Raw genomic sequence first — 14,639 nt, 5'->3', positions numbered from 1 at the left:
CTTCTTGTCTCTGAGTATTTATACTTTTAATGACATTTAAAAGTCAATCTCCAAAACTTTAGAGCTAAATCCTAGCAGAGATGAACTTTAAACTGGGGGAAGTTGGGGGTAGAATAATCCTTCTGGGAGTCAGAATGAGGCACTTGTGTGTCTGGACTGTGGCAGGTTTGTTTGTTACCAGAGCGATCTCCATGGTAACAGGTCAACATGGCGTCAGTGACAGCTCTACACTCAGAGCTTAAAGTTCCCATGAGAAAGTGGATCCTCACAGCAAATAGAGGGGAAGAAATCAAGAAATATGGATGTACGATCCCCTTCCTTACAGAGTTCTGAGCATGCAGTTTCAATTCAAATAACCAGTGACAGGTCCTATTTAACCACTTGGGTTCCTCTAAGTAAACCAAGACTCTTCATAGAATGCATGGTGTTCTCCTGAATTTCAACTAAACGTACACAAGGTTTAAACAGGCTTTCACGGCAAAGAACTATGTTGCAGTGGAATGAGAGTATGACCTAGAGTCAGGAAGCCTGGCCTCTGGACCCAGCTCTGACTTTACCTGCAGGTCCGTCCTTTCTAGCTTCTTGAGTTCCACCAGTTCTAATAGTCAGTCATCCAACTATACCGAAAGCCCCTAGCATGATACATTGGCAGTCAAAAAAGATAGCTGATTAATGTAATACATTGTGCCATCCCCATCACCATCAAAGCTGCGATGATATTGGGATGATATGCATGGAAACTCTCAAACACCTGAAAGGTGGAAGGTGGGATTCATCTCTATGAAACATTCATCTCTGAAACGAACAACCAAAATCTGGAGGCCGGGCAGCCAACAGAAGAGTTTGTTTTTCTGGAGCCTTGGTTACTAAAGTTTATTAGTTTGAAGAAAGAATCGGCAATCAGTCACTTCTCTTAAACCACAAGAGAACGCTTGTGAATTTGGAAGAACAATTATGTAATTTAATAATTTCTTCCCTGGGGAATCTTATGACTCAGTGATCAAAGGTGTCAGAGCAGTGAAGGTAGTTCTCTGTGATCAGGTCTGTGCCCATCGCTGGGCTTGGGCCTACTCTGAAGTGAGATCCTTTGTGGCCAAGACCACAGAGCAGTTGGGTGATGGGTGATTTGGGGGGATGGTTTCTGTCATACACATTTAAAGGGGACCAATTTTCCCCCCAAAGGGAAATTTCTAAGAAATTTATTCCTAGGGCTATGGGGGAATTAAACCCACTGCGAGTCAAGGAAGCAAGTGCCTATTTCCTTTATAAGGCAACTAAATATTGAACTTGATATTAACCACAGCAAGCCGGCAGCTCCCTTCTACCACCAAGTCAGAATAGTTCTTTACCACACTTGGCAAGGTTATAAAGAACAACTAGTAATGGTAGTGCTCGGTTTAAACTTGTCTTGTGATTCTCTCTGGTCTATCTTTAACCAACAGAAGTCTAAAATTTTTATTTTAGATTCATAATATTGGAAGAGCTGTAGATTGTCCACATTGTAATGCTACTTCCAAGATCGGTTTTAGGAAGTGCCATGGTCAGGATTTAAGTATAAAAAATCTTGATCTTACCATTTTCCTTGTCACTTCTTTGTCTTAAGCTTACTTCGTTGACATAAAAACAATTTTTATTTAGTTCAGCAAGAGCTAAAACAGCCATATATATGTGTATATGTGTGTGTGTATATGTATATGCATGCATGTATATATGTCCATATATATGTATATTAGTAAAGATCTTTTTGCCTGAGAATCAACTGTGCTGAGTCTGATCTGTTGAAAATGGAAAAAAAAATTCTTTTACACATATATATCTCCTTTTTTTTTTTTTTTTTTTTTTTGCGGTACGCGGGCCTCTCTCCCGTTGCGGAGCACAGGCTCCGGACGTGCAGGCTCAGCGGCCATGGCTCACGGGCCCACCCACTCCGCGGCATGTGGGATCTTCCCGGACCGGGGCACGAACCCGCGTCCCCTGCATCGGCAGGCGGACTCTCAACCACTGTGCCACCAGGGAAGCCCTACATTCTTTTTTTTTTAATATTCTTTTCCATTATGGTTTGTCCCAGGAGATTGGATATCATTCCTTGCACCATACAGTAGGACCTTGTTGTTTATCCATTCTAAACATAGTAGTTTGCATCTACCAACCCCAAATTCCCAGTCCATCCCTCTCCATCCACCCCACCTTGGCAACCACAAGTCTGTTCTCTATGTCCACGAGTCTGTTTCTGTTTCATAGGTAGGTTCATTTGTGCCATGTTTTAGATCCATGTAAGAGTGATATCATATGGTATTTGTCTTTCTCTCTCCGACCTAACTTCACTTAGTACGATAATCTCTAGTTGCATCCATATTGCTGCAAATGGCATTATTTTGTTCTTTTTTATGGCTGAGTAGTCTTCGAAAATGGAAAAGTTCTTGAAGTGATATCAGAATGAACAGGATGGAGAGTTAGAATTTTAGAGCGTGGTTTCTTTATTATACAATTCCTATTCTAGAACATCAGCCGTCCCTGTTCAAATGTAAATCTGCATTATTTTATTGATATGTTAGTTCATATTTTTGATTCTGCTTAGAGATAATTGAGAGTCATGATCCCTTTTGAAGGAGACTTTCTACATGGATCCATCCCACTAAGCCTATACTCAAAGCACCTTTCCGTAAGCTCTGGCTACTAGGGCTTTCAGAAGAAAAGGTTCTAATAGAAAAAGAATGGCAGTTGAGGAAAACAGAGCATGTATTTATAAGGAGAGCATACTTCATTCTCTCCAAAGAACAAATAAACAAACCCCAGAATCTCAAGCCCAGGTGTGGGAAGGAAATCCTGTCAGGTAAGGTTTCTCTGGAGCACCCTCCCCCGCGGCTACGGTGCACACACCCCTGTTTCTGGAGATGCAGTAGGATGTATTGGACCTGAAAGTCGGGAAAGGGAGCGGCCTGCTGCTGTGTTGACGTGTGTCCTCCTCCGTCTTCTGGTTCTGCCACCGAGAACGAGAGAGAAAGAGAAGAAAGCAGGGATGCACGGCTGCCGTCACAGGAAGGAGGGCAGGTCTGGAGCCTTGACAGCAGAGGGGAAGGGCTTTGGGAGCTGGACCCAACTGCACGGCCGACGGGAGAAGAATGGGAAGGAAAAGGAGAGGTGTTTTGGTTGGTTGTTTTGCTCTTAATGAAAGAGGGAGAGTTAAATGAGGAAGCAGGGTGAGTTGGAAAGTTCTGGGCAGGTTCGTGTCCAGGGTTGAGTGATGTTCTTCCTAGTCAGCAAACCACTGTGTTTTGTCTGGGCCTGCAGTAGAGCTCACCACCTGGGAAACTGCACGGAGATCTTGCGTTTTAACCACCCGAGACTTTACAATCAGAACACGGGGGCTCGTGCAGATGGAACTCAGAAAGTCAAGGGCTGGATTTGGGTGAAGAGATTACGGACGCTGTATCATCAGAGTGTCCTGCACACCTGTCCTAGCACTTTAGAGATAGGAAATCACAGGGTCAATCTGCATCTTAGGATGGATGTCCCAGAACTTTATTGGTACTTGGAGCAGGTCCCCTCCCCACCCCACGACAAATAAACGAATGTAAATAAGTGGTGTTCACATGTCCGTTTATCTCACAAAAGCCCACATAACTCTAACCTATCTGAAATATAATACTGGTAAGACCTGTTTCGACTCACCACCTTTTCAAGCATAATTTATCTGACATGCCCAGTACACTGAAGAGCACACCATAACCACCACCCTGTCCCTCGAAGGAACTTGGGGGGGAAAATGAACAACTGGTAACGTGTTAAGTAGCCTCTGACGGAGGGAAGGCGCTGCTTTAGACAACCCCTGGGAATTCTAGATTATGCATTAGAGGACAGAGGCCCCACGGGGCAGGCTAGGGACTTGGTACTCCCTCTTCCTACGTGTAGGTCTCTACTGAGTGTCTCTGATTAGCAACTCCATGTATAAAGACATGATCTCTGCAGATCTGGGCATGGTTAGGTGCCTTCACTGTGTGCTGTGTTCCTAATTCTCTACCCGTGTATGGTCGTGTCACCTTGCACCTGAGGGTCATTTGTTTCCTCGAGTCAAAACTGTGGTTTTAGAGCTCGGCTGTTACTGATTGACAGTCAAGGAAGATGCTGGGATCTGGAAGGGTAAGGCCGATGTTCCCGGTACTATGAACCTTGGAAGGTAGTGACAGAAACGATGGCAGAGGCAGGGAGACTGACAGTGTGCGACAGTCTCCCTCGCGCCAGTTCTAACCCCCCCCGCAAAGTGATTGTAGAAGAAAGCTTAGCCAATTCGCAGCAAACGTTTACCAGACTGTTTTTGCGGCAGGCCCCGTGGTGAGGGCTGAGGTTATCCTGTGAATAAAATATAGACACTCCTCTCTTTATGGCTCGTTAAAGTGTCTTTCTGAAAGTTTGTGTTCACAAATATTAACTGAGCACCTCACGTGCCAGGCAGACGTTAGGCACTGCCGAAACCATGATGAACAAGAGCAGACGGATTTCCCTGTTAATTCGTGGAATTTACAACCCAAGAGGGGAGACACCTAGGCACCAGAAGCGAACGGAAGACACCCTCACCGCCCTAGTTATGAGTCCTCATCAGGTCGCTCCCTGTGTTGATTCTGTCTACGTTTATAAACATTCCTGCTGTGGCACCTGATAAAGCACCACACAAGCATCACATCCAAGAAATGGTCAGTGAGCCGCTAGTGTAGCAACAGGAGTTCCCTGCCCCAAGCGTCGTGGTCGTATCGTGTCCGCGTCGACGTGCCATCGACTGCTTGATTGTACTGATCTGTTTCTGTTTCTTCTAGTTCTTCAGGTCTGTCCAAGCTACTATGATCTGTTTTCGACCAAAGTTTCCTGGAGTGTGGGGAACTGTTTAATCCACTTTCTGCCCCGTCTGCTGCCGCGCAGGGCACCAAGTTAGCATCTGCTAACTGTGTTTGATGGTGATGCTGAAGGGGATAATTATCACCAGTACTGGGTGTGCAAACCAGTTTACCAGTGATGGAGTTGTCAGAGCTCAGCCCGGGAGCTCAGAGTGGTGTGAGAGAAGGAGCTTAGGACCTTGCCCAGGGAGTTCTGGGGTGATGGAAATTGATTTCTTATTTCAAAGTGAATCTCCAATGAGGTGGAGACGGGCATGCCAGGACTAAGCCCTTGCATCATAGTGGCATTAAAAAGTCCCAGTCGGTGGGGTCCTGACTTCTACGTTTGATTGAGCGTTAAAATTTTTTTAACTGATTAAGCCCATTTTTATTTTTTATTTAGGTATAGTTGACATACAGTAAGTTTCAGGTTTACAACATAGTGATTCATGATTTTTTAAGGTTATAGTTATTAGAAAATACTGGCTATGTTCCCTGTTCTGTACAATATATCCTTGTAGCTTATTTATTTTATACATAGTAGTTTGTACCTCTTAATCCCATACCCCTATCTTGCCCCTCCTCCTTCCCTCTCCCCACTGGGAACCATTAATTTGTTCTCTAGATCTGTGAGTCTATTTCTTTTTTGTTACATTCACTAGTTTTGCTTTGTAGATTCCACATGTAAGTGTTGTCATGCAGTATTTGTCTTTGTCTGACTTATTTCACTTAGCATAATACCATCCAAGTCCATCTATGTCATTGTGAAGAGCAAAATTTCATTCTTTTTTATGGTTGAGTAGTATTCCATTGTGTGTGTGTGTGTATCACATCTTCTTAATCCATTCATGTGTTGATGGACACTTAGGTTACTTCCATACCTTGGCAATTGTAAATAATGCTGCTGGGAACATTGGAGTGCGTGTATCTTTTCATATTAGTGTTTTCATTTTTTTTTTTTTTAATATATACCCAGGAGCAGAATTCCTGGATCATACGGTAATTCCACTTTCAGTTTTTTTTCGAAACCTCCATACTGTTTTCCACAGTGGCTGCACCAATTTACATTCCCACCAAGAGTGCACAAGGGAAAAAAAAAAACAGTGTACAAGGGTTCCCTTTTTTCCACATCCTCACCAACCTTTGTTATTCGTGTCCTTTTTGACGATAGCCATTCTGACAGGTGTGAGGTGATGTCTCATTATGGTTTTAACCTGTGTTTCTCTGGTGGTTAACGATGTTGAGCATCTTCTTATGCGATTGAGCACTAAGATTAAATAAGTCACCAAAAAATAAATAAATACACACACACACATGAAATAATAAAATACCAATTTGTATTGTTTTTAACTGGCAGGGTTTTTTCTTTTAATGTTAATTCTCAGTTTAGATGGAGTTGTGGGGAGACAGAGGTGTTTATTTATACCTGACACAGCTGGTTACCCCAGGCTTTCAGCAACTCACACAAGAGGCCTCCATACACAAGTGAAACGAACAAACAAAAAACAACAGCAGTGGCATGAGAACAAAAATATAATGCAGGGAGCATAACCTTTGTAAGAGACACTTTGACCACATGGATAAAGAACCTTTAAACAGATTTATACCCATTGGCTCAGTAATTCTTTTCTAAAAACCTATCACTAGGAAACAAACTCAGATGCCGACAAAGATTCGTACGTGTGGACGAGTAGAGCAGCAGTCGCCAACAACAAGGAATCGCTTCAGTAAATTAGGGCAGGCCCCCAGGCTGGAATATTATACAGCAGTTGAAAATCAGGTTTTTGAAAAGGCAGGATACAGATCTCTCTCCCGAAAATAATCCCCCTCCCTTTTTTAATATATAAAAATAGACCAGCAGGAAAGGCAGGGAAATAGTTAACTGTGGTTACTCAAGGTGAGAGGATTGTGGGAAGAATTTTTCTCTCCTTCTTTACTATCATTTTTTCTAGCATTGTCTAGCATTATTGTCCACGGAGGCCTATGAAATAGCGGTCACTTCTGTCTCCAGCTGGCCACTTTGCCCCTAGATTAATTGTGTTAAAATGCAGATCTGGGCTTGTGTTCTTCAGTATCCCTCTCAGGAGCTTCCCGCTACACGTGGCACGGATGCAGCAGCCCGCGAGGCCCTGCGGGCTCTGGGTCCCACTCGCCTCTTGGCTCTCTCCCCAGCCATACTGGGCTTTTTCCCGTTTCCTGTACAGATCACATTCTCCCTCCTCTTCATTCTGGTTGCCACTCTCTTCTCTACGCTGAGCCCTTCCCCTGCACCACCACCTACCTCTAACTTAGTAAGACAAATTCAGTATCATTCTAGTAGGTCTTTAGGCCTCAGCTTAGGTCACTTACTCAGGGTGGGCTTCCCTGAGGACTTGCCAACACCCTGACTGTGCTTCCAACACGCTCTCGGCTTCCCTGCTTAGAACATGGGTGCCCAGTCTATCCTCCCCCCGAACCAGAGGGTCCATGAGGGCTGGGACTGTGCCGCCCGGGTCACCCCTTCTTTCCCCAGAATGCAGCAAGGGCTCAGCCCCCCGTAGATGCTTCTTAAGTATCAATGAGTGGCGAGGTCTCCTCTGGTCGGCCTGGAACTTCTGTTCTCAGGATGAGCCATGCCCAGGAGAGGCATAGGCTTTGGAGCCCTGCAGACCGAATGTCACAGGGTCGCGTTTTCCTCATCCCTGGGAGGATGCCTGTCGGACGCAAGGGTGGTGAGCTTCTGGGAGTCATCGTGTGCTGTGTGGCAGGTGCTCAGTAAATGAAACTGTCATCCCAGGCAGCCGGCCTGGTGCACGCCTGGTTTTGATATGACCTTGTCTATTGGAAGTCATTTGAGGAGAGGTTTCCCCCGGAGAAACCTTTCTTTCCCCCAGAAAATGAGGTCTGGTCAGTGTTCCTCCTGAACCCTAGGGCCGTGTTAGATTTCTGGGGTGCAGCACAGTGCCCCGTGTGCATTTGGGCTGAACTGACGGAACCAGACTGAAGTTCTGAGTGACACCTACGTGTCCACCTTTCACCCTCTCATGGAGGCAAATCACTCTGCCCTCAGCCTGCAGCTGCTTGCCTGCCTGGAAGAAGAGAGAGAGCTCCCTTCAGGGGCCCAAGAGCTCTTATTGTCTCCTTTCTGAAAATCACTCTCCTTTCAAACACCTTTCAACCAGCCGCGCTGTGTCCACTGGGTTTGAATTGCACGGTATAAAAGCCAAGTTCTTTCTCTGAGGTTGGAGCCCTACTTGTGGGTCATTTCAGGTAAAAGGTCTTAGAGGCTCGGACACATCGTTCTTTTATAACACTGATCGTTCAAGCCATACAGCCCTAGGGCTGCGGCTTATTGTAGCTTCTTGAACGTCGCCAAACTGTCAGACTGGGGCTGGTAGTTATTTTATCTCCAAAAAACCAGAACCAGATTTACATCGGAAGTAGATATTAGTGTGGTTTTGGTCCTTCCTGTAGCTGGGCCCCAAATAGTTCAGAACTAGATCCAGTACTTTGCTGTGTGTTTTCACAGATTTAGGCTTCAAGCAAACCTGGAAGCAGGCCTGTCGACTCCCCTCCGTGTATCTGCACACACCCGTCACTGCGTTGGTCCGTGCGTGCTTTCCTGAATAGGTCCTTCTTCAGAATTCAACTTTTTATCACTTGGGAACTGACTTGCTGTTTCTCAGCTTGTACTTTTTCTGGTTCTTGGAGGATCACTGCAACAGAAAAGCTAGCACACAAACCCTTCCCCAGAATTCGGGGCCAAATCTGCTGAGTTCCCATCTTAAAACCTTAAAATTCCTCTGACTTTTCCCGTGATGTGCTCGTTTCTGATCTAAAACTGTACTTGAAAGCTAGTCTTGTTAATCATTCACATTAAGAAAGGAACAGATTTCTCAAAAAAGAAATCAGGTGCTAAAAACAGCTCCCACAAGAAGGCCCACTTTCTTTTCTACCTAGGGAACCAAGACAGAAACATTTCCAGGATGGAAATGGCATAGTTCAAGTGATGCAACCACTTGTCTCTCTGCTATTTTTCCCTTTTCTGCCAAAAGGAAGATAGATAATACCTCGTTGAAGAATTTCCCCAGAGTTGGTAAAATAATCATTGAGGTAACCTTGGGTGCCTGCTAGCATGATACCCTGGAAACCTGGAGATTCAGCATGGTTCATAGCTCAGATTTTCCAGAGAGCCAGGTCTTTACTCAAAACCTGGTTGCATAGCAGTTCTCACGGTTCCAGTTCAGTACCTGATGAGAATCCTTCGTAGAGGTGAAACGTGTAAGGAGAATTGCAGAGAGAATGACCAGTTAACCTCCTCTGTGTTTGCCTAGAGTGCTGGATAATTAAATGAGTGGTTAAAGTCTGTACGCAATAGTCTTAGGCAGTATCGAACAAATGGCATGAATTTTTCAGAGGTTTTGCCCATAATATTTTTTTCTGTGTCTGTAACATACAAATGTTCTACCTTCAGCCTTCTCTGCCCGTACTTACATAATGCCCCCAAAACGAAAGGGTTCATGAGGAATCACTCCTCTTGTCTCTTTCTGACACAGAGAAGGCTTTCAATAAATACGTGCCCGCCCCAAAAAATATAATAAAAATAAATAAATAAAAATAAATACGTACTAGATGAATGAACCAGTGGGTGAGTCATCATTTATCGCACAGTTGATTAATGGAAGTGTACTTGTTATCTCCTACAATTTAGTAAATGTAGAGATTTTTTTTTTTTAAGTTGGGATTTTCTGTCACCAGGTTGCCAGCTTTTGAGAAGAACAAACATCTGGGTTTATGTTGGAGGTAGTTTTTAGATTTAGTAGCCTCTGTCCTTTTTTTCACTACACGGGGACAAGAGTATATATTCAGCCAAACTCATTCTGTGATAGAACGCTGTTAGAAGTATTCTAACCTGCAAATAACAACAACAACAAAAATTACGTGTAACCTAATCAGAAAATTTTTTATTGGAAAGATATTAGGTAAGTCATTGGCGTGACTGAAAAAAAAAAAAAAGTGGCAGAAACCAAGGTAGGCTCAGTCGTCAGGAGCTCAGACAAGATCATGCCCCGGGGACAGTCCTCTTAGAATGCCACCGCACATGGCTGCCAGTGGACACGTGAATTTATGAGACTGATGGAACTGCCATGAATACTCTCTTGCCATCCTGGGGAATTGGTCACTCCCTTCAGATTCAAACACCGCAGCAAGTGCCTCTGATTGTCCCAGGCTATGTTCCAGAGAACAGGTAAGAAAGCCCTGCCAATCTTGGGATTCCCCGAAACAGAAGGAGTTTGTGGACGCTGAACAGATGAAAGTATAGAAGTCTAGTGTGAGATTGTAAATGAGTCCGCAGCAAAGTGAATCTGTTACACACATAGATAGATCCACTCTTTTTTAGATTCTTTTCCCATATAGGCCATTACAGAGTATTGAGTAGAGTTCCCTGTGCTATACAGTAGGTCCTTATTAGTTATCTATTTTATATATAGTAGTGTGTGTATGTCAATCCCAACCTCCCAGTTTATCCCTCCCCCGCTCACAGTCTGGTAACCATAAATTTATTCTACATCTGTAACTCTATTTCTGTTTTGTAGATAAGTTCATTTGTAGCCTTTTTTAGATTCTACATACAAGCGATATTATACGATATTTGTCTTTCTCTGACTTACTTCACTCTTCGCTGTACACCTGAAACTAACACAAGATTGTAAATCAACTATACCCGCCCCCCAAAATTTTTAAAAATAAAAATAAAATCATCACAGAAAGAAAACACACAGAATTTGAACAAATAAAAATAAAAATAAATGAGTGCATAGCAGTGCATGTCCTGCGGGCTCTTTATTCACGGCAAAGTTAAGGGGGGTCCACATTTGCATTCCCCGGGTCAGCACACAGACCGTCAGTGGATTGTCTTCTCTGTCGGCTCTCTTCCACTTTCATGTATGAGGCGTTAGCAAATTAGGCAAATCCCAAGGAGCTTTTGTTTCCGCATCCCCTGGGTGCTGAGAAGCTAGCTGGCCTCTACCAGGAAACAGTGGCAAAGCCCGACTGCAAGAAAAAGATGGGCCTGGCTTTTTAACTCGGGCAACTCTGTGGAAGTGTTTATTTACTTTTTAAAAAATGGCTTTTAGCAATTTCTGCTACATACCAATGAACCTGAGCTGTAAAGGGGCTCAGAGATGACATTTTTTTCAACTTGTCACCTAAGTCACAAATGTCTCTCCAGCATCCCGGGTAGAGCAGGACATTCGCCTTCTGCCTGGACACGGTCAGCGAGGTGCACGTCCCTTCCCCTTTCCTGTCCTGTTCTTGGAGGTCTCCAAACGGGATAAGGCTTTTCTGAAATTCCCCTCACTGTCACTTTGCTCTTTGGTGCTAGTTTCGTCTTGTGAGACCAGGTGGGACATGTTTCATCTACGTTAATTCTAGAAACAGACAAAACTTTAGAATCAGGTATGGATTTGGTTCCCCCCTTTGCCATTTACCAGCTGGATGAATTTTAGGCAGATATGTAATCTTTTTTGAAATGCTGTTTCCTCATTGGTAAAATGAGAAAAGTAATACCTACTTTGCAGGGATTAAAATATAATAGGACCTTACCCTGTGCGTGGCCCTTAGCAGATCCTCTAGAAATGCTAACCATCCTCCTTATTATTGGTCACACATCTGAAGGTGATTCTCTTGCCCCTTCAGGCTTCTGTTTTCTCTGTTAAACCTCTTCTCACTTGAGATGATCCTTCCTGAGTAACCTACCATTCTAGTCTTCCTCCTGAGCTCCCTCAGTCCCTGCTCCCCCAGTTTTATTAATGTCATGGTGCGGTCTGCATACTCACTGGGCTAAGGGAATGGGACTATTCCTCTATCAGTATTTTTCTTCCAGTATGTGCAAACTAATTGTTGAATGAACAAATAGGCAGTTATTTTATCAGTGTGACATAAAGTTATGTTAGCACTTTAGTATCTGTGTTACACTCACGTTGATCTTTTTTTTTGTTGTTGTGACCTCTCCCGTTGCGGAGCACAGGCTCCGGACACGCAGGCCCAGCGGCTGTGGCTCACGGGCCCAGCTGCTCTGCGGCATGTGGGATCTTCTTGGACTGGGGCACGAACCCGCGTCCCCTGCATCGGCAGGCGGACTCTCAACCACTGCGCCACCAGGGAAGCCCATGTTGATAATTTTTATTTGGACTCTAGCCAAAGTCAGAGTTCTCCTCCCTTATGCTTTTGTGGGTCTTTTTTAAAGTTAAATATACGCCTTTACTTTTTTAAAAAAATTAATTAACTAATTTATTTGTTTTTGGCTGTGTTGGGTCTTCATTGCCACGCGTGGGCTTTCTCTAGTTGCGGCGAGCGGGGGCTACTCTTGGTTGCGGTGCATGGGCTTCTCATTGTGGTGGCTTCTCTTGTTGCAGAGCACGGGCTTCAGTAGTTGTAGCACATGGGCTCAGTAGTTGTGGCTCACGGGCTCTAGAGCACAGGCTTCAGCAGTTATGGCGCACAGGCTTAGTTGCTCTGCAGCATGTGGGATCTTCCCAGACCAGGACTCGAACCCGTGTCCCCTGCGTTGGCAGGCAGATTCTTAACCACTGTGTCACCAGGGAAGCCCTGCCTTTACATTTAATCCTGTTAAATTTTATTTAAATTGGCTGACGTAATTTTGATCTTATGTCTTCATCATGCTATAGAATTGCTTCTTTTCTACTTTATGTCATCCAGGTTAGAAAAATATTCCCTATAGTTCTTTTTATTTTAAAACATTTATTTATTTATTTAGGTTGCATCAGGTCTTAGATGTGGCACCCGGGATCTTTTCATTGCGACATGTGGATTTCTTAGTTGTGGCATGTGGGATCTTGTTCCTGACCGGGGATCGAACCCGGGCCCCCTGCATTGGGAGCACGGAGTCTTACCCACAGGACCACCAGAGAAGTCCATCCCTATAGGTCTTTATTTATTTATTTATTTTTTGCGATACGCAGGCCTCTCACTGTTGTGGCCTCTCCCGTTGCAGAGCACAGGCTCCTGACGCGCAGGCCCAGCGGCCATGGCTCACGGGCACAGCCGCTCCGCGGCATGTGGGACCTTCCCGGACCGGGGCACAAACACGTGTCCCCTGCATCGGCAGGCGGACTCTCAACCACTGCGCCACCAGGGAAGCCCCCTATAGGTCTTTATATTAATTATTTGGAAGCAGAAAATATTGAATGGGACAGGATCAGTGAAAGAGCCCTGTGGCATTTCACTAGAGACTGCCTTCTACCTAGGCACTGACAATCTTTATAAGTAACAAGTATGTTGTGGTTGTGTAGTATTTTATGGCACATACATCTCTTTTTTATATGCCACGTACCATATATACTGTAAATGACACATCATCATTTTTACAAATATGTACAATGGTACTACGTTTCAGTTTAACCCATAAGAAAGTGTCAAGACAGACTGTCAGATTATTTGCTGACGTCAAGATGTCCTCCTTGGCTCTCCTGAAAAATCTTTCTCAAGTACCCTCTTAAATTTTGCTAATCTACTCATGGTGAACCTAAAACCTTACAGTTAGACTTAGGGAAAAGATCTTCTTGGGTCAGTGGTAATAAACAGATGGTTAATCAATTTACATACTCTGTGCTTTCAAGAGAGGAAAAGAAGAATTGTAGTTTTGTGTGAGAGTTTTTAAACTGGCAAAATAGCTAAAACATATCTGAAATCTACTGAGTGAAAGTGTCTTTTATTCTTTACTCATGACTATGTGTATATTTGTGTTTTCTCCCATTGAACAATTATGAGGTTTTATTTTTCATCTTAAAATTGACTCTGTGGAATGTTCACTAATGTTATGGAAAAACAGGGATTTGAGGATCACGGGAAAGACTTGGAAACAATCCATTATGTAGATGTTTATGGTAACAAGTTTAGAAGGCGACAGCTTTTCTTGCTTCTGTGCTATTTCTCTCTAAATACCTTTTCAGAAAATTCTCCAAAAATTAACTTACAACTGTAATATCAAGAGAATATGCCACCTTGGTTTGTTTATGTATAAAATGATATATAGTATAATCTCAGGTGTATTGATGCAAGAAATTCAATTAAATTATTTCCATGTATAAGAAAAATATGGAAAATATTGGGTTGGTCCAGTGGTTAAGAATCTGCCTTCCAATGCGGGGGTTCAATCCCTGATTGGGGAACTAAGATCCCACATGCCACGGGGCAACTAAGCCCGCACTCTCTAGAGCCCACATGCCACAACTAGAGAGAAGCCTGCAGGCTGCAACAAAGAGCCCACGTGCCGCAACAAAAGATCCCGCGTGCCACAACTAAGACCCAATGCAGCCAAATAAATAGATAAATATTTTTTAAAAATATGAGAAGTATACGTATATGTAAAACAATAACTACAAACCTATTGACTGGCTGAAGAAGGAGGTAGGAGCTAGTTTTTGAGGAGCTAAGGAGTTTAGATTTTACCCTGAAAGTCATAAAGTACCGTTCAAGGGATTTAAAGAGGAGAGGGGAGTGACCAGATTTATGTCTAAAAGCTTTCATAGGCAGTAACACAGAGGATGGGATGAGGTAAGAAGCTGTGGCAGTGATCCAGGTGAGAAAAGATGCGAGTCCACACTAAAGCAACTTCCAGAGGGAGGATGTTGTGAATGGGAAATATTCAAGTGCTGTTAAGTGTGTTCAGTGAGCCAGGTTTAGGACAGATCAGATGAGGAGAGTAAGGGAAGGAAACAGAAAAGGTGACTCTTGGGGAGCCCATTATCTTGGGTGGCAAGATGTGAA

General features: G+C 43.8%; 1 protein-coding gene across 11 annotated transcripts in view; it reads left to right on the top strand.

The window, feature by feature from the left end:
* The window catches only part of ETV6 (ETS variant transcription factor 6), a 240,627-nt gene that overhangs the window by 117,784 nt on the left and 108,204 nt on the right, over positions 1 to 14,639 (top strand). The gene's annotated exons all lie outside the window — the stretch shown is intronic.

Source organism: Phocoena sinus, chromosome 10, assembly GCF_008692025.1.
Source record: "Phocoena sinus isolate mPhoSin1 chromosome 10, mPhoSin1.pri, whole genome shotgun sequence".
Classification (NCBI taxonomy): domain Eukaryota; kingdom Metazoa; phylum Chordata; class Mammalia; order Artiodactyla; family Phocoenidae; genus Phocoena; species Phocoena sinus.
This window is presented reverse-complemented; position numbering and strand designations above follow the sequence as displayed.